The sequence below is a fragment of the Hemicordylus capensis genome, chromosome 1, assembly GCF_027244095.1.
Source record: "Hemicordylus capensis ecotype Gifberg chromosome 1, rHemCap1.1.pri, whole genome shotgun sequence".
NCBI lineage: Eukaryota > Metazoa > Chordata > Lepidosauria > Squamata > Cordylidae > Hemicordylus > Hemicordylus capensis.
Genome location: NC_069657.1, coordinates 167,728,343 through 167,747,944, shown reverse-complemented (window position 1 = coordinate 167,747,944; position 19,602 = coordinate 167,728,343). Strand labels below are relative to the sequence as shown.

General features: G+C 43.4%; 1 protein-coding gene across 1 annotated transcript in view; it reads right to left on the bottom strand.

The window, feature by feature from the left end:
• The window catches only part of GPR39 (G protein-coupled receptor 39), a 322,728-nt gene extending 303,414 nt beyond the window's left edge, over positions 1-19,314 (bottom strand). The window contains exon 1 of the mRNA XM_053253340.1: positions 19,252-19,314. The gene's annotated coding sequence lies outside the window, so the exon portion shown is untranslated. The remainder of the gene's footprint in view (positions 1-19,251) is intronic.
• Between the last annotated feature and the right edge of the window lie 288 nt (positions 19,315-19,602).

Here is a 19,602-nt window from a genome sequence, read left to right as displayed (position 1 = left end):
CTAGTTGCCAGCCTCCCAGACTGCTGAGTCGTTCCACCTGCTGCCTGTCCTGGGAGCAGCTCATGAGAGGTGTGGCCTCTGGGGCTTGCAAGCTTAAAAGCAAGGAGGCTTGCCAAAGGTGGCTGGCCTTTGGGGGGTGGGGCTGGGGGGTTGGGTTGGCCCTTTGCAGAGATGTGTTTGGGCTCTCTTGAGTGGGATGGTGCTGAGGGTGTGCCTGGCAGTTTGGGGGCAGCTATTACTGTAGTGGTGGGGAATAGAAGAATTGGTGCTGGCAGAGCAGCTGGCCGTTACAGGGGAAGGGAAATCAATAATTTAGTAACTGTTTCCACTTCCAACTGCTCTGTCAACTCTTCAGCCTTGGGGAGCAGCTCCAACGACCCACAGAATCTGGCCTTACTCCTTTGCAATGCCAGGTCAGTTCAGAATAAGACCGAAATTGTCCACGATTTTATTGTGGATGAGGGAGCTGACCTGGCATGTATAACGGAGACCTGGTTGGGGGAGGCGAGTGGTCCAGTGTGGGCTCAGCTTCTCCCACCAGGTTACTCTATCATGGAGCAGGCTGGGGAGGTGGGCGGTGGGGGTGTGTGTGTGGAGTGGCTGTGGTCTATAAGAATACCACTTCCCTTACCAGGGCCCCTGTGAGGCAGTTGACTTCTACTGAGTGCATATTTTTGAGGCTGGGAACTAGGGATAGATTGGGGATTCTGTTGGTGTACCGTCCACCCCGCTGCCCAACTGACTCCCTAACTGAGCTGATGGTGCTGGTCACGGAGTTGGTGTTGGAGTCTCCTAGACTTTTGGTGCTGGGGGACTTCAATATCCACTTTGGGGCTGGCTTGTTTGGTGCGGCTCAGGAGTTCATAGCAGCCATGACAACTATGGGCCTATCCCAATTAGTTTCTGAACCAACTCATGTTGCCGGCCATGCACTCGATTTGGTCTTTTGTTCAGATCAGGAGGGTGTTCTGTGGGTGGGGGGATCTAGTGGTTTCCCCATTGTCATGGATGGACCACTACCTAGTTAAGGTTGGTCTCACAGCTGCAATCCACCCCTGCAGGGGTGGTGGACCTATTAGGATGGTCCGCCCCAAAGGGCTGCTGCATCCAGTGGGATTTCAAAAGGCCTTGGAGGATTTTGATGTTGGTGCAGCCAGTGATTCTGTTGATGCCCTGGTGGGAACCTGGAACACAGAACTCAACAGGGCAGTAGACATGATTGCTCCTAAGCATCCCTTCCGACCTGCAGCAAAAATGGCCCCTTGGTATACTGAGGAGCTGCGGGGGCTGAAGCAGTTGGGTAGGCGACCAGAACACAAGTGGAGGAGAACTCGGTTCGAATCTGACAGGATACAGCATGTGACCCATTCGAAGGCTTATGCAGTGGCGGTACGCACAGCGAAAAAGAGATTTTGGTCTGCATGCATTGCAGCTGCTGGTTCACAATCGGTGGAGCTATCCCGGGTTGTGAGGAGTTTGGTTTCTGCTCATTCTACTTCCAATCAGTCCCCGGGGTTGCTCTGTTGTGATGCCTTTAATGGGTTCTTTGTGAATAAGATCTCCTGTATTAGGGCCGACTTGGACTCTACTGTTTCTGCAAGATCTATGGAAGAGGTGTCCAGCGATCCCTCTTGCAGTATTAGAATGGATCAGTTTCAATCTGTGACTCCTGAGGATGTAGACAAGCTGCTTGGGGCGGTGCGGCCTACCACCTGTTCTCTGGATCCTTGCCCGACTTGGCTGCTTCTATCCAGCAGGGAGATTGTTGGAGGTGGCCTAGTTAATATCATAAATGCATCGCTGAGGGAGTGTAGGGTGCCCCCCTGTCTGAAGGAGGCAATGGTTAGACCGCTCTTAAAGAAGCCTTCCCTGGACCCCTTAGCAATGGATAATTATAGGCCAATCTCCCTTGGTTTGGCAAGGTGATTGAAAGGGTGGTGGCCGGCCAGCTCCAGGCAGTCTTGGAGGAAACTGATTATCTAGACCCATTTCAAACTGGCTTTAGAGCTGGCTATGGGGTTGAGACAGCCTTGGTCGGCCTGATAGATGACCTTTACTGGGGAACCGACAGAGGGAGTGTGACTCTGCTGGTTCTTCTGGATCTCTCAGTGGCGTTCAATACCATTGACCATGGTACCCTTCTGGATTGCCTGGGGGAGTTGGGGATAGGGGGCACTGCTTTGCAGTGATTCCGTTCCTATCTCTAGGGTAGATTCCAGATGGTGGAGCTTGGTGACAGTTGCTCCTCCAAACAGGAGCTGTTATATGGAGGGCTCCATTCTGTCACCAGCGCTTTTTAACATCTACATGAAACCGCTGGGCGAGGTCATCAGGAGGTTTGGTGCTGGGTGTTATCAGTATGCTGATGACACTCAAATCTATTTATCCTTTTCATCTTCAGGAAATGGCACTCATTCTCTAAATGCCTGCCTACAGGCAGTAATGGGCTGGATGAGGGATAACAAATTAAAGCTGAATCAAAGCAAGATTGAGGTGCTCATTGTGGGGGTTCAGAAACTGAGGGGTGAGTTAGATCTTCCTGGGCTGGATGGGGTTACACTCCCCCAGAAGGAGCAGGTGTGCAGCTTGGGAGTACTCCTGGACCCAGGCCTCATCCTGGTATCTCAGGTGGAGGCCATAGCCAGGAGTGCTTTCTATCAGCTTCAGCTGATACAACAACTGTGCCCATTCCTTGGAGAAGATGACCTCACAACAGTGGTGCATCCGCTGGTAACCTCCCAGCTTGACTATTGAAATGCGCTCTATGTGGGGCTGCCTTTGTATGTAGTCCGGAAATTTCAGTTAGTTCAGAATGCAGCAGCCAGATTGGTCTCTGGGGCAACCCAGAGAGACCATATTATGTCTGTCTTGAAACAATTACACTGGCTGCCAATATGTTTCCAGGCAAAATACAAAGTGCTGGTTATTACCTTTAAATCCCTAAATGGCTTGGGTCCGAGTTACCTTAGAGAGCGCCTTCTTTTACATGATCCCCACCTCATGTTAAGATCATCTGAGGAGGTCTGTCTCCAGTTAACACTAGTTAATTTAGTGGCAACTCAGAGGCGGGCCATCTCTGTGGCTCCTCCTGGGCTGTGGAACGCACTCCCAGCAGAAATTCATAATCTTAATTCTTTACTGACCTTCAAGAGAGCCCTTAAAAGCCATCTGTTTGGCCTGACCTTTCAGGGTTTTTAATTAGTTTTAATTGTTTTAATGCTAACCTGGTTTTCAGTGTAGTAATTGTTATGATAGTTTAATTGTTTTTTAAGATGTTTTTAAATTGGTGTTAATATTTATATTTCTGTTTTAATTGTTATTGGTTTTAATGGTTTCTGTTTTTAATTGTAAACCACCCTGAGCCATTTTAGAAGGGCGGTATACAAATCAAATAAATAAATTCACATCCAAGACAATAACCATAGTACCCCAGCTGAGAGCATCTGGGTATGTATTAAGAACAAAATAAAATTTTAAAAAATCATTTTTTTTTTAAATCACTGTAGTTGTCGTCTACAATAAACTGCCATTCCAGGGAGCTTTCAAGGTAACAAGGCTGTTCAAACAAGCAGCCACACACAGGCTTGGGCAACTCTGCCTGGGTTTGGCTTCCTGTGTGAAGTGCTGGGATCGAGGCTGATCCCGGTGCTGCCTCTCCCATATGCCCGAGAATTTACTCCAGGCTTTAACCTGGGTTAAAGGACATGAGCACATGCTCTACCCAGGTTCAGGCATGCAGCCCGAGCAGCTACTAGAGCACTTGACTCATAGGATAATCCTGTTGTGGCCACCCTGGCTACCACATTGGACTCAGAGTTACCAATCCAAAATTATGTGAAATCTAGGCCTGTGTCCGATTCTACTTTATTAAGAAATCAATTGATGCCTGAACTCTGAGTGAAATGACCAACTCCTAAGAGACAAGCCAAATTGTCTGGACTTTGCTCTCAAGTAATGTTGGTGCTTTGTTATCTGGTGAATTGCCTTGGGAAGATAGGAGATTATCCCGTCTTCCCTCTGTAAAGATTTGCAATGTTGATGTAAACTGCAATATTTTATTCGGATGCATTGACTAGTCTCACGCATATATCCTCTTGCTGTTACTTTGGAATGTTTTTAGAATTACACACTGGGTAGATTTACACAAGAATTGATCTAATTGCTGCCTCACATACATAGCTTATTTGACTTTTAACATTCTTTGAGGCAATATGCCAGAAAGTCTGTGGACAGGAGATGGTCCTCAGAGATGAAGATTTGTTTTGGGAATGTCAATAGAACAAGATTCTTCCCAATAACAGTTAATGACAACAGGAGATGGAATTCAGACTGATCTGATCAATAATTGTCAGGAGACAGGATCCAGAGGATAACGGCAATTGACACCTTTTGAGATTCAGGAAGGATTCTGAAATTTTTAATAGACTCTATGTTGAGATCAAATGATCAAACAACTATAAAAAAAAAATCAGCTCTCCAGACAGAGAGTCAGTAAACTTTTGCCTAACAAGTAAAGCTGCTCATTTCTTGAACCTGTTGCTAAACCGCAAGGCAGAAATAAAGGTTCTTCTTGACATAGGCAAGAAATCACTGGTGATCCTACCACAGGGCTAGAGATCAGAATGATTTCTACCTACTTCCAGCAATATCCTACATGGATGCATGAGGCCTGCCTGAACTCCACTCTCAAGCATTGAACCCAAGCTATGCACACTTCCATACCAGGACCTGGTAAATATGCTGCTCCTACAGCCTCGGTCTCCACTCCCCTGGTCCCTGTTCCTCTTCCCCTTCCTCCTTCCCCTACTAACTCCTGATTCCCAGCCATCCCGTTCCTGAATGCCTTCCCTACCTTACCCCTCCTCTTTCCATCTGTCTCTGATTTGTGTTAGGTTTTAGAAAGATTTAGTACTGAGAACACACGAACACAACATATAGGTTAGTTAGGAACACTGCTCTGATACTTGTAGCTATGATTGATTGTTTTGTTTTCTGCTCAGTAAGAGCTGATCATCTTGTTATACTCAAAAAAGCCCATTGAATTATGTGAGTGTATTTGGTCTTCTTTCTACCTTTGGGCCCAGAACGTACATGGTCACTGTATAAAGAACTGGTCACTTTGTGACACCAGTAAAACAAGCCTAATTTCCTAAGTTAGCTCCAGAGCATATCTAGTGTACAAACCAGGCATGGCTCACAACAATCCCTAAATGCACCATGCTGCTCGCACCACACTGCTCGTACTCATTTCCCCATCCTCCAGAGATCCGTGCTGCCAGGAGCAGCACAGATCATGTGGACATGCAAGCAGCACACCCCACACATCAAATGGGATTGCCTGGAGTGTGTAGGGTAAGCTCGATCTTGCCTTCCCCCTGTGTCCTCCCCATCCACTGAAAATGGCAAATGTAAGGGAAACACCATTCTCCTGAAAGAAACTGCAGATGTTGCAATGAAGCAAGAATTAGAAATAATGTGGGACTTCTGTTATCCTGATCGGGGCAGTTCAAGGTGGGGTGCCACTCAAAGTGAACCCTAACCCCGCCCTCTGCCACCACTAGGTGGATGTTGCTGCCCCACTCCGAAGTCACTGGCTGTACCTCCAGCTGCCTGAGTCACTGCTGATTTGGCAGTGCTGATCACCACCATTCTTCTTCCCAGGAGCATCCAGCACTGTTCTCCAGCCTGCACTAGGCAGTTGGATGGTCTGTCTCTCTGTCCTTCAGCAACCTTGTGTGCTTTTTATCCTCTCTTTCAGGAGCAGACAAAGCACAGCTGTTAGCTGTTGTAACAGAGAGACAAAGCACATGCAAGGAAAGACCAGCTACTAGGATGGCTGCTGCCTGCTTCCAGCTGGTGTATCACTCCTTGCTGTAGCAGGCAGCAGACATATAGCATCAGAGGTAGTGGTCTATCTGGCTGGTCAGTTCCTCAAGGAAAAAGTATGCAAAATCAATGCATTTTAAAACACATTTAAAATCTGCACATAGCCTAGCACAGAAGTGCAGTTTTACAACTGGCCATATGACAAATACAACAACAACAACTTGTCAGGTGTTAAGCTGATACAATTTCTTTTTTTAGGTGATTCCGTATATCTTGGTGCTACTTTGGTTTTTCTCCTCATTTTTAACAGAAAGAGTTGTACAAAAGTAAAAAAAAATTGACTGACATCCAGAATAAGTTATTCAGTAGCACCACTAAAGAAGTAGTCTCTGAAGGACTACTTAATTTCAATGGGACTTTCATCAAGTCTGGGTGTTAGCCATTAACATGGAAAACATTAAAAAGAATAATGAAGTATGAAGAATACTCTCAAATGGTTTGTTCAGTTCATAGGATTCTATCGTGAATACAAATATGGCAATTCTTGACTAATATTCCTACAATAAGTTCAGTGCTAAGGATAACACTTCATTTCTTGGAATGCTATGCAACCAATTTATCTAGAGGATGACTCTAGTAATAATATATAGGACTGTGCAAATGTGCAGTATAGCAGCTGCTAGAATGCATGCCAGCTCTAAATATCTGGCATCCGATTGCCTTGACTTCATATTTGTTATTCCCAATGTAAATTACAGAGGCAGACGTACCATAATCTAACAACTAGTTCTTAAGTGGGGCACTGAACAAGGGTTTCTACAGCTGTTTTATTAGCCCTGTTATTGTTTTAATAGTTGCAGTATTACACAGTAGAAAAGATTAGTGTATATTGGAAATGCATCATTTTGTCTTTCAGATGTTTTTAAATGAGCACTATAGTCAACGTAAAGTTCATTTACACTATGCAACAAGGCAGGGTAATCAATCTTTAGTACAACTGAAAAGTGAAGCTAATGACTGCAATCAAAAGAAATGATGCTCTTATATGGGAGGGAGCCCATGAGCAGACAATGCATCACTTGCTGTTTCTGCCAAAGAGGCAAGCTGCTTTTTCAGCTGAACGGCTGCTGGTCACTTCAACAGCATAAATTGTTGTATTAGATACAAAAGTCATAGCAATATGTTCCAGGACACATCTACCCTTGCTACCTGAGCAAAGAGGCACCTTTTAAACATGGCGATTCTCTTTATTTAGTAGGGGGAGAGTACCTGCAGTGACGGTTGCTGGTGTCTATCTTGTGTCTCTTTTAAGATTGTGAGCCCTTTGGGGAAGGGATCCATTCTATTGATTAATTGATTGATTATTTCTCTATGTAAACCGCTTTGGAAACTTTTGTTGAAAAGCGTGTATACATGTTGTAGTAGTAGTAGTAATGAAGCAGGCACTGTCATAACAGACTTGTCAAGATGCTATGAGCTATTAGCAGGATATGGGCTAGTTGCACTAACATAAAGATATTTTACTTTGTGCAATATCTACAGTAACTCTCTGTTCTGCTAATGAAAGAACTAAACTTGAAGATGTTGTTCAACCATGGGGATTTTTAGATTTATATGTTTATTCGGTCATTGACCAGCAAACTCAACCATGGGGATCTGTAGGATGTTTCCATGGTGTGGGGAAGAGCTGTAATCCTATACCCAGCTACGTGAGAGTAAGCCCCATTAAATTCAATGGGACTGGTTTATCCAGGCAGGTAAGTGTCCCCTCTTGCCCCCACTCCAGACACCCATGTGCATAACATATTCCACAACTTCTGCTGTAGCATGGGATATTAACTAATTGTTGTACAACATACCACACAACATTTCCACAAGCTTAAATATGTCCTGGAAAGGGTTTCCACTATCACATGTGCAACACTGCAGGATAGCATATATTTTCTCTCCTTATGCAAGTGTAACACTAGTCTGAATCCTTCCTATTTGTTGCTATAGCCATATGTTTGTGGTTTTATTCTGTACATGTTAATTATTTGTTTGGATTCTTGCCACAATGCCACAGAGGACTGAGCCAAACAAAATACCTGAAAAAACCCTAATTTTTTAAAACAGGTTTTTGGATTGCCTTGAACACTCTCTCAGGGATCTTGTTTGCTTGTTCTCCAACCTAAAATTTTAATGAGTAGCATCAGACAAGATGCTTGAGTTTGTATTCATGGAAGTATCTTAGGACAAATAACTCCACAATGGAAGGTAACTGTTTGCTGTTTATTTATTTAAAATATTTCCGTATTGCCTTTCTGTAAGCTCAAGGAAGTTTACCATGTCATTAAAAATCCCTAAAAAAAATCAGTCATAATAACATTAAAAATTATTGAATTTTCAGTAGAAAAAGAGCAACAAACCTTAAAGATATGCTTTTTAAACTCTCCTTCAAACACACCAGTCCTATTTGAACAGATGGCCCCAAACAACTTGCAAAGAGATAATAATTTAGTTGCAATATCATACCATATCCAGCAGCTTATTCTAAAGCAGAATGTAGAACTATTCTAAATGTAAAGAGAACTATTCTAGTATGAGTTCTCCCCCACTGTCCCCAACACGACAGAACTCCTGGGCTGTACCAACACTGGCTGACCTCATGACCAAATTTACTTGAGAAAGTCCCATTGAAATCAAAAGGACTAGTTAACTTGTGTCCTGCAACACAGAAAAATGGAGAGTATTTGGTGAAGGTGTACAAATATATTGACTAATCAGAGAGGCATGGACCCTAATCAAAGATGGGAGGAGAGATACAATTAGAGACAGCTGCGTCTCCTTTTTAATTGGTCTTAGCTCTTCAAACAAATCCTTACCTCAAATGCAAACCACCATCCGGGTGGAAGAGAGGCTGTATAGTGAGTCCTATGATTATTAGTGTGAACAGATTCCTTCAGTTCTGTAATTGTTCTGAGATCCTCTTTGGTTCTGCTCTGGCTTAATGCTAGCAGGATTTTCAGATTTTGGATTTCCAGATGCTGGAATCTTAAGTGGGACTTTGATCAAGGGTGGGGCATTGAACTAAATGGATTTTGTACAAACAACATTTATTATGGTCAATCAACCAGATAAACAATCATCATACAGTTTGCGGCAGACAATAAGAGCCTACATCAAGGAAAACATCTCTTTGCATATTTTGCATGCTATAAAGCAAAATTTATCCACATTTAGAGAAATAAAATCCTCATAATCAGACAAAAGGTGCTACAGATAAAGCATATCAGTATGGCTGGGATAACAGATATTATTGACTAGCCTAGGGATGAGCCCAAACCGGTTCAGTGCCTCCTTAGGGAAGCGCCGAACTGGTTTGGTGAGGCAGGGATTGCTTCCTTTTTAAAGAGCTGGTAAGCAGGACCTTACCTGTTGCTTCATCACCTCACTGTTTTTCCAGGCGTAGCATGCACTGTTCAAAAGGCCGTGTGTGGCTGCAGCATTGCTCCCAGGAGCCTGTGCCTGGCCTCGGCAAGCACATGGCCATCGCGTGAGGGCTGCTGGGAGCAGCGCTGCAGCCACACTCAGTCTTTTGAACAGCGAGCACCATGCCCTGAAAAGTGGTTGAGCGGCAGAACAGCAGGTAAGGCTTTTTAACGTAACCGACCCCTACCCCACCCATGGCTGCACAAGCTGTATGTGTACATCTCCAGACTAGCCTCCAGGGCCACTGCGATTTCTAAAATATTGCATAAAGCACTTCACATAAATACATCTATATTAAACAAAGTGATTAGATGTTTAATCAATCAAATGTTGAGTTATAGATTGTTCTCTTATCCTTGCAGTCTGTAAGGTATTCTTGATCATTTTTTCCATCAGTGTTTTTAAAAGTAGAATTTTTCATATATATATATATTTAAAAGATGTGCAATTGCACTATTGTGCAAAGAAATATTTTTTTTTTAATGGGGCACCTTTTGGAGGGAAGCATCATTTTAAAAAACTTATTTTGGTGCAATTTATGGTAAAGGACTGAAAAGGAAGGAAGAATTCTCTCAACCAGCTTTCAAAATTCCAGAATGTGCCTCTGAAACAATAACAGATTCCGACATTTTGAGTTCTACTCCAGTAAACAAACCTGTTATAGTGGGACCTAAAAATTAGGTCAGAATCTGGCAGAAGCAGATTCTGAATGATTCAGACTGCCTAGACTCTCTTTGGAATGTAGACAAGTATCACTGAGAAGCAGACCTATTTTCTTCCTGCAGACAGAATCTCTTTTGCCGAATAACTTTCAGACAATAAAAGTTAGACACATTCATAATTGTGTGCCACTCAGATCTTATGGACTAGCAGAATTATTGCAGGAAGAATCCCAGAGAAGTATTTAACTTTGAAAAGAAAGGAAATGGGAAAGGGGCTCTTTATTTTCTGCCCCAAAGAAGCAAGTGTTAATTCCATATACTACCTCCTCTGGTGCATCCTGGCATTCAATTAATACTGCAAGCAGCTGAAAACACAAATTGGTGTGGCATGGTGGATAATTGCATACAATTAAAGCCTAGAGTGTGATTTTTTTCTACAACAAAAGAACACTCCTTCACCTCAGTTTAAAAGGCCCAATACAAAATCTGTTCACATTATGAAATGCCAGTTCCTAATTTCACCTGCAGGGTTCCTTTACATTTTCGAATGTTGGGTGTTTCTAACTTTCCATAGCTATCGTTCCTTAAAGGGCTAAGGTACAAGGGGGGGGGGGACACCCAGAATTGGGAGTCAGAAGGCATCTCCAAATTTGGATCAAAATCCACAAGCCCCTTACACTGCCACAGTTTCAGAAATCAGTAGTATTACTACTCTGGTATAATCAGCATGGCCATTGCAGCTTTAGTCTTTTTAGAATGTACTTATAAACCCCTTCTTAGGAGGTTCTTTTGTCCAAGTGGTTCATAATGTGGGACTTAATAATTAAGAAAATAATTGCAGCACTCAGCAAAGGTCTTCCAAACAAGCAAAGCTGCAGAAAAATATATGGCACTTTGTATGAAACCTGCGTAAAGTGTTAGCACTGTTAGGTCTGTTATTCTGTGCCTTGACTGACCAGTGTAAAAATAAATAACCAACACTTAATAATATATGATTATAAATTCAGATGCCTTAAAGAAATTGCAGTTCTAAATTTTAATATACTAGGTGGATCCATTCCACAACCTTCTGAGAGTCAATGGGTTGCAAGATATGGGCAACAGAGAAAAGGCTTGAAAGCAACAAAAAGTGTTTATATCTCAGCTTGTGCCCAAATTATTTGTCAGATGGAGTCTTAATACATTTATTTCTACTTTTTCATGTTTGGATAGCCACAGTAACCAGTAAGGGGCTGGGTTTTTTGCTTTTTGCTTTTGAATTGTTACCCCTTCATACAGCCTGGTTTTCTTAGCCAGGCCTGAAGTATTACAAGGACCGTGGAGCTGCCACCACTCCATATCTTCCTTCCTTCTTCCTTGTAAACTATAGTAACACACAACATACATTGTAATGACTAGTACGTCATTACCTGCACTAGTACCTGCACTAGTACGATGATGATGCACTAGCTAGTTCCACTAAGTCAGGAGCTTGCCTTCCAGACACAGCAAGAGGTGCTTGCTCAACCTCTGACATGCCTCTTGCTGTCCAACCTCTTCTTCTGTCCCTGTCATCACAGGGAATGATGCAAAGCTATCCACTGTCCTGGTTGGGCAAGCATAATGTTTGCGCAAGCAGACCAAGAGCACAAGAGACTGAGCCACTTTGAGCATCTCTTCAGCTATGTAGTGGTTAGAGTGCTGGACTAGGACCGGGGAGACCCGAGTTCAAATCCCCATTCAGCCACGAGACTTGCTGGGTGACTCCGGGCCAGTCACTTCTCTCTCAGCCTAACCTACTTCACAGGGTTGTTGTGAGGAGAAACTCAAGTATGTAGTACACTGCTCTGGGCTCCTTGGAGGAAGAGCAGGATATAAATGTAAATCAATCAATCAATCAATTCATCTGGGTGTCAGCAATTGTTCTGTGTGGCCACATTCTCACGAGGAGCTTCTGGGTGGCCATGTTCTCAGGATGAGAGCAGTTGTGGTTAAAGAGTTAACCACAATCAGGGAGCTGATTGCACTCCTGCAGATTGTGTCTTGAGAACCCGGAATTTCCAGGCAATTCTAGTTAAATCACTGTGGTTGACCAGCATTTAGCTGGAATAGATAACTAGGATCAGATCCCTGGTAAATCAGACTGTAGTGATTAAACAGGCATTGCCCAGAAATTCCGGTTTGTCATAACATGGTCCTTGGGAGCATGCATGGCTCAACAGTCATGATTAATTATTTAACCGGGATCATTCACATCATGAGAATGCAGTCTGTATTTCACATCATTGGTTATGAGCAATGACAGTGATGACAGGTGTGGGTGCCGCTGAAGGGGCAGCAAGAGGCACCTTCAACTATAAATTAGTAGGTGCTTGCATCTCCTCCCGCCACACCTGAAAGCTGTTCAGAGCAGTGGCATGCTGCCCAGCACTCACTGCGGTGGAGGATGGGCTCTGCCACTCAACTGGCCTCTGCACATGTGTGGAGGCCATTCGCTGGCCATGATAATGGCCTCTGCCAGCTGAATGGTGGAGCCGATCCTCTGCCACAGTGGCTGCTGGGTTGCATGCTGCTTCTCAGCTTTCAGGTGTGGTGGGAAGAGAGGTAAGCCCCTACTAATTTACAGTTAAATGTGCCTCCTGCCTCCCCCCCCCGTGGTATCCAAACGCACCAGCCACCACTGATCACAGAGAAACAAAATAGTCTAGCAAACAATTTAGCTAATGTCAAATGCCTGCAAAAATAACACATCTTTCTAGGCTGACAAAAATCCTCAACCATGGTGAGCCCCCAGGGAGAGTTCTGTAGCCTAGATGCCTCAACCAAAATGGCCCTTTCCCATATGTTATATTAGATGTTTTCATGAAGTAGAGAGAAACAAACACATAGAAGGAACAATGGGAATGCGGCAGTTTTGCTCACAGACAAGTCAAAGATAATCCAGTTGTACCCATCAATAACTTCAGTTTCTGGCCCATATTTTTGCAACCATGGAAAAAAGTCATGTCAATATGGTATGGAAGAGTATTGGGAAATATGAAGTAATGTAAAACAGAAAATGTATTAATATCATAACAGAATCAGATTAAAAATAAAGGAGTGTGTGCATTCACACATTTTTTGTGCACTTTATCCTAAAGATGTAGCTCACCAAGGAGTTTCAGAGGGATTGGTTCATACATATAAATATTCAGCCATTCATCATAGTACCACTGCACTATGTATTTATTATGGGATTTGTATCCTCCCTTTATACTTCCTAAAGAGCACTCAAGAAAACTAACAACATAAATTTAGGCAAAATCCATTACACAAAACAAATTTAAAAGTAAAGAGGCAAGACAAACCAAAAAAATCCAATCAAGAAGGAGCAAAAGAAAATCAAATAGAAGCCATGCCAAGGGGCTTCTGGAACCGGGGTGGGGGTGGGGGCATCTTTAGGTAGTGTTGGAAGAGCAATACCAATGGGACTTGGTGAATCTCCAAAAGGAGAAGCAACAGTGCTACATCTTTTTAATGTCTGAATTGAACCAAATTCCTAAAGCCATTGACATTTTATCAAAGAAAAATCAGTGCAAGTACTAAAGAAAATGCAGTACTGTGAAGTGTTACAATCCAGGCCTGATTTATATACTAAATATGCTCATTAGCTAGTATACAAAATTACATCTGGCTCATAGTGTAACCAAGTGACCAAGTTCTTTTATATGGTGACCATGTAGGATCTGGGCGCATGGAAGAAAGGAGATCAAACCAATCCTCAAAGATTCAATGGGCTTTATTGAGTATAAAAGAGTAACAACATAATCTAGCAGAAAGCAGAATGCTAGATTACCCCTGCCTCTACAAATCATTTACCAGGCAGTCATGAGATTCACCTCAAGTTCAGGCATTTAATTGAACTCTTAATATAAAATGAAATCAGATACAGGCCTCAGCTCCACATACTTCTGAGTTGGTACCTCTGGTTCTGATATGTTGATGTGGACCGTCCATAACAGAAGCAACATATGCTGTATATATAATCACAGAAGCACTAGAAGTTGTTAAAAGGTAGTTTGACTCTAGAACAGGAGTTCTAATAATATGGGGTATAGCTTACATAGTCACTCTCATTCAGTACAGGGCACCACCCATGGAAGGGCTGGATGCACGTTCTGCCTCTGTGAAGGAATGAGGCCTGAACCTCCTCTTTTTGTATATAAGATTTTTGTATTACAATTGATTTGCTAACTCCCCCTGTTAAAACACCATGCATGGGTCCTAGGTTCACAGTTCCTGTTCCACAGTTTTGTTTTGGAGGTAGAAGAATTGTGCTGGTTTGATTTTGGAGGAAAGAGAGGGTTTGATTTGATTGTGTATGTTTTAAGATAATGGAGGGAACTTCAGTTGTGTTGATTGGTTTGTCTGAAAAAAATTGGAGGGAAAAAGATAATATAAGAAGGCTGCCTTCATCGGAGTTTTAGTGCAGTTCAAGTTGGAGAACTGAAGAGTCAGTCAGAAGGAGTCAGAGTGAAAATCAAGTGGACATCAGAGCAGGAAAGAGTTGCAGAGCTGGAGTGGGAAAGAAGAACTGAAAAGAGTTGCTGAGAATAAGGGCTGAAAAAAATCTCTAGGAGAGAGTCAGTCTCTCTGGAGAGCTTAATCACTCACCTGCAGTCTGGGACTGAAGCCTCTGAATGGTGAAGTGAGAGCAGGACCACAGGCTAAACAAGAGACAAACTGGGTTTGCTAGAGAACCTGAGGTGATTGCAGAAGACTCTGGGTAAGGACTCTGAAGTTAGGGCCAGTATTAGACAGGTCAGTTTGGATGCATTTTTATCACATTTTGAGCCAGGTCTCACGATCAGTGAGACCCAGTTTGGAAAGCTAAGTGAGGAGAGTGGGCTAAGCCCACTCTCCCTGCAGACGAGCAGGGCACAAGCCCTGGGTGGCCAGATCGGCTGCCCACACAACTGCTGGCTCCGTGATGGAGCCAGCTAGGCCTGGGGAGTTCAGGGGCTGCGCAGCTCCCAGAAGCTCCAGTATGCCCTGCGTGAGCATGCAGGGCATACTGGGGAGACCCCCAAGCTCCCGCCAGGGGTCTACTCATGAGTAGCCATGCCATGGCTACTCATGATCCAAAAAACCAGGTTTGTGGAGCTCTTGCTCCGCAAACTCAGTTTAAGGGGATGGCTACTTGAGTGGGTTACCCACTCAAGAACCACCTGGCTCACAGTCGAGCCCAGTGGTTCTCACGATTATAGAAAATCGGGCTAGTGGAGGCTAGCCCCATTTTCTACAATCGTGTGAATAGCCTCTTTATTTCTTCCTTGTGCTTATTTGGCTGGTATTTTGGTACTACATTTTTCAAAGGAGCTATTGTTTTAAATTGAACTATTTTCAAAGTGAAATTATTTGTTTATATTTAACAAGTTTCTAGTAAGAACGAAGCTGCCTACTTTCCTTTCACTATCGCTATCGGTCCAAATCAGTTAGGCAGTTTTCAAGTTAGCCCATTTGTGACTCAAATGTTAATGCATCTGCCATCTTGAATTGGAGTGGATGACATCATTACAAACTACACCCTTGAATCATCCCTATGTTTCCCTACATCTGGAACAAATTTGCTTCAGATCGGTTAGGCGGTTCCCAAGTTAGACCAATTGCACCTCAAATGTTCATGCATCTGCATGAATTGGGGTGGATGACACAATCACAAACCATGCCATTGAGATGTCCCAGAATGTCATTCACTACAACTGTACCAAATTTGGTTCAAATTGGTTGGGCTGTCCACAAGTTAGCCCTCTTGAGCCTCAAACATTCACACATCCACCATCTTGGATTAGGGTGGACGACATCATTACAAACTACATCATTGAGGTGTCCCTATGTGTCACCCACTACAGCTGTACCAAATTTGGTTCAAATCGGTTAGACAGTCCACAAGTTAGCCCACTTGTGCGTCAAACGTTTATGTGTCCGCCAACTTGATTTGGACTTTATGACATTATCACAAACTATACTGTTGAGCTGTCCCTATGTGTTCCCTACAGCGGTAGCAAATTTGGTTAAAATTGGTTAGGCAGTTCACAAGTTATCCCATATGTGCCTCAAATGTTTATGTGCCTGCCATCTTGAATTAGGCTGGATGGCATCATCACAAACCTTTTGTGTCACTCACTACAACTATACCAAATTTGGTTCAAATCGGTTAGACAGTCCACAAGCTAGCCCACTTGCGCTTCAAATGTTTACATGTCTGCCATATTGAACAGGGGTGGATAACATCATTACAAACTATGCCACTGAGCCATCCCTATGTGTCCCTACATCTGTAGCAAATTTGGTTCAAATCACTTAGGCAGTTCACAAGTTAGCCCACTTGCCTACGTCGTTGAGGTGTCCCTATGTGTCCCTACAATTGTACCTGATTTGGTTCATATTTGTCCGGGCATTACAAAGTTGATGGGGGGATGGGGGATGGACACATGGACACACAAATGGACACACACATGGAATGCTGGGTGATCTCAAAAGCCTACTGGAAAGTAGGCTAAAAACCTGTCATATCTTTCAGTTTTCTTTACCCCACACCTAAAGCCTTTACCACACTACTAACATTTTTAATACAACAGAAGTTGAAGGCTGGTTTCAGTAGATTCAGCCGGAGAAAACTTGAATGTTTACTCGGTGGCAGTGGCTAAACTTAAAAACCACAGGGCTGGTTGAGACCAGGCCGTGACACATGGTGGCAGCACGGTGTGATCTGTGACACCAATCTCCGAATCACATCCTCGCATCTAGTGAACTTTCAGGATCTCCATGGCTCTTAAGAATTGTGCAGACATTGCAGCAATGAACCTCCCAATGGCACGGTTCTTAGGAGCCACAGAGGCTCTGCACATTTGCTAGATGGAGGGACACAATTTGGTAAAATAGTTGAAATAGAGCTCTTAATGGTTACATCAAACAAGACACAGGGCATGATGTTTCACTTGTATTTCTTTTTTTAAAGACAAACGATGAAATTCCAGGAAATCCTGGAGGCATTTGGCTTCGTGTTGCCATGACATTTCCGTCCTATTTCAAGGAGAATTCCTTCTTGAATAGGCTCAAACACTGAGAGGGGATGATGCAAAGTTAAAGCAAAAATTCACTATAGAAAAAACTTTATCAATATGAAACCATGGCAATATATTCTTATGTTATTAGGAGTATGATCTCCAGGTTCTAACAAACTGCTATTTTGGCAATGTGATGGGTATTCATTTGCAATTGCTTTGAGGTACACATCACATCATCAGAGAATAATAAAGTAGTTGGAACATATAAGTGGCCACTGTGAGGTGAAGAAAAGTAAACATTTAAAAGTTTCAAAATTGTTTATAAACTGTGGTCACAAATTGCCCCAAATTAGATTACTTTGGGCCAGTCCATGAAAAAATGTTTGAAAAATTGCTTTAGGTCTTCCAGAACACACTTATGTCATCTTTATTCAGGAAAGTATTATTTAACTTATATTTTTAATTGGTTTTTAGTAGGCATGTGTTAGCAGGCTTGATTCGAGCCAGGCTCAACATTGAACCGGCCCAATTCAGGCAGTCTGAGTCAAGGATTCCCCTTTACAAGTATACCCAAGCCAGCCCACGAACTGGTTCAGCCCAGTTCGATGGTCGAACCTGACTGGACCTAGTTCAGCTGAGCCTCAAGCTGGGCCAGGTTTTTTCAAATCAGTCCAGATTCAAACTGGACCAGTCAAACTTTTGCCACTGGCAGAAGCTGAGAGCACACCCTCTCTCCTGCTGTTACTCCCCTGCAACTGGTATTCAGAGGTATCCTGCCTTGGAGGCTGGAGGTGGCCTATAGCCCTCCGACTAGTAGCCACTGATAGACCTCTCCTCCATGAAGTTATTGAAACCCCTCTTAAAGCCATTCAGGTTATTGGCTGTCACCACATCTTCTGGCAGAGAATTCTACAAGTTGATTGTGCATTGTCTGAAAAAAGTACTTCCTTTTGTTGGTCCTAAATTTCTCTCTATCAACTTTCTCCAGACCGTGCATGATTTTATAGACCTATATCATGTCTCCCTGAATTCCCTCCCTCACAACTCCCCAAAGTTGCCTTTTTTCTAAACCAAAAAGCCCCAGATGTTGTAGCCTTGCCTCATAAGGAAGGTGCTCTAGGTCTCTGATCATCTTGGTTGCCTCTCCAGTTCTACAATGTCCTTCTTTAGGTATGGTGACCAGTACAGGTATGGTGACCAGTATGGTGATCAATACGCTGTACTCCACATATGGCCACACCATAGTTTTGTATGAGGGCATTATAATATTAGCAGTTTTATTTTCAATCCCATTCCTAATGATCCCTAGCATGGCATTGGCCTTTTCCACATTGCCACACATTGAGTCAACACTTTCAACGAGCTGTCTACCACAGCCCCATGATTCCTCTCCTGGTCAGTCACTGACAGCTCAGACCCCATCAGCATATATGTGAAGTTGAGGATTTTTTGCCTCAATATGCATCACTTTACACTTACCAACAGTGAACCGTGTTTGCCATTTTGTCACCCTCTCCCCTAGTTTGGAGAGATCCTTTTAGAGCTCCTCACAATCCATTTTGGATTTCACTACCTTAAATAGTTTGGTGTCATCTGCAAATTTGGCCACCTCACTGTTTACCCCAACTTCTAGATCGTTTGTGAATAAATTAAAAAGCACTGGTCCAAGTACAGACACCACTTCCTTCAGTGGTGAACCTTCGCACAAGGCTGACAAGTCACCATGCAGTCTACATGCAGATCACAGACCCATTTCTCTTTACCTCTAATGATTGAATCGCCCACTACAAGGAGGCCCCTGCCTCCCAGAGGAGTATCTGCTGTGCGAGAGGATATGGGTTCATCATCCATGGAAGTGGTTGCTTCTAAAGGAGCATTAGCAGAGAAGATGTCAGCCCTGGGGTGGGATGCCTCTATCACATCCCTGAAGGTCTCGTCCACATACCTCTCTGTGTCTCATAGCTTCTCCAAATCCTCCACCTTGGTCTCGAGGGAACAAACTTGTTCCCTGAGAGCCAGGAGCTCCTTGCATCAAACATACACTTCTACCCATGGAGCAAATAGTCATGCATGTGACACTCTGTGCAACACAATGCCCCAACACAACAACAGGGGTTGGCTTTCTATGTTCATAACTGGTTTTGTTGGCTGAATAGAGTATTTAGAAATTATTTATTAGAAAGTTAGGTCTTAGCTTTATTGGTCAGCTGTTTAACTGTTCCAACTTCCTTTCTCAAGAATATGATGGAGGGAGTAATATTTACCTTCTCTTCCCACTGGGCTCCTTGTGATCAAGAGGACTCATTTCAGGCTCTCCCACACACTTTCCTTCTAAAATCCACACAAAACGCCCATGCTCTGTTTGCCATCTCTGTTTGCTAAGCTCTGTTCACTAAGTTCTCTGGCCTTTGCCTCTTATATAGAGAGTAGGCTTCAAACTGAAACAGGAATGTGGCGCACAGGAATGTGGTTCCTCCAACCAGGAGTGACTCACTACAGCCCTAGCTGACTCCTCCCTCTGTCTGTCTCCAGGCAGAGAGAAACAACAACTAAATGCAACAGAGCTCCCAAAGCAAGACCTGGCAAATGCTAGCCCTGGCAAAAAAACCCAAACA